Source organism: Penaeus monodon, chromosome 19 (genome assembly GCF_015228065.2).
Source record: "Penaeus monodon isolate SGIC_2016 chromosome 19, NSTDA_Pmon_1, whole genome shotgun sequence".
NCBI classification, from domain to species: Eukaryota; Metazoa; Arthropoda; class Malacostraca; order Decapoda; family Penaeidae; genus Penaeus; species Penaeus monodon.
Window position 1 is genome coordinate 14,426,946 of NC_051404.1, and position 405 is coordinate 14,427,350.

Sequence of the window (405 nt, forward strand, 5' to 3'; positions counted from 1 at the left end):
CTTCTTCCCCTTCATACTCCACTCCCACACAACCCTCACACAACGTAAAATGTGTGAATGCGGGCAGCCCTTCTTCAGGAAGAACGTCGCCAGAATTCACGGAATCGAACACCAAGGGCGGAGAACCTCGATGGAAAGCCGAAGGGGAGAAGAGGTCCGATTCCGTTCTCGAGAAAGCGACGCCGTCATCGTCGAACTTATGATCATTGTTGGAGAGAAGAGCTCTATATATAAAAGAAAAAAAAAAGAAGTTTACGCTTTTATTACCACGGGAATGTTGTGTATGAGCCGGGGCCATAAGAAGTGTGTATTTTCCTTCTTCTCAATGGATGTATTCAGATTTCTCTTCCGATCTATGACAATGGATCCATAATTTTTTTTTCTGTCCGGGGAGTAAGGGGAGGC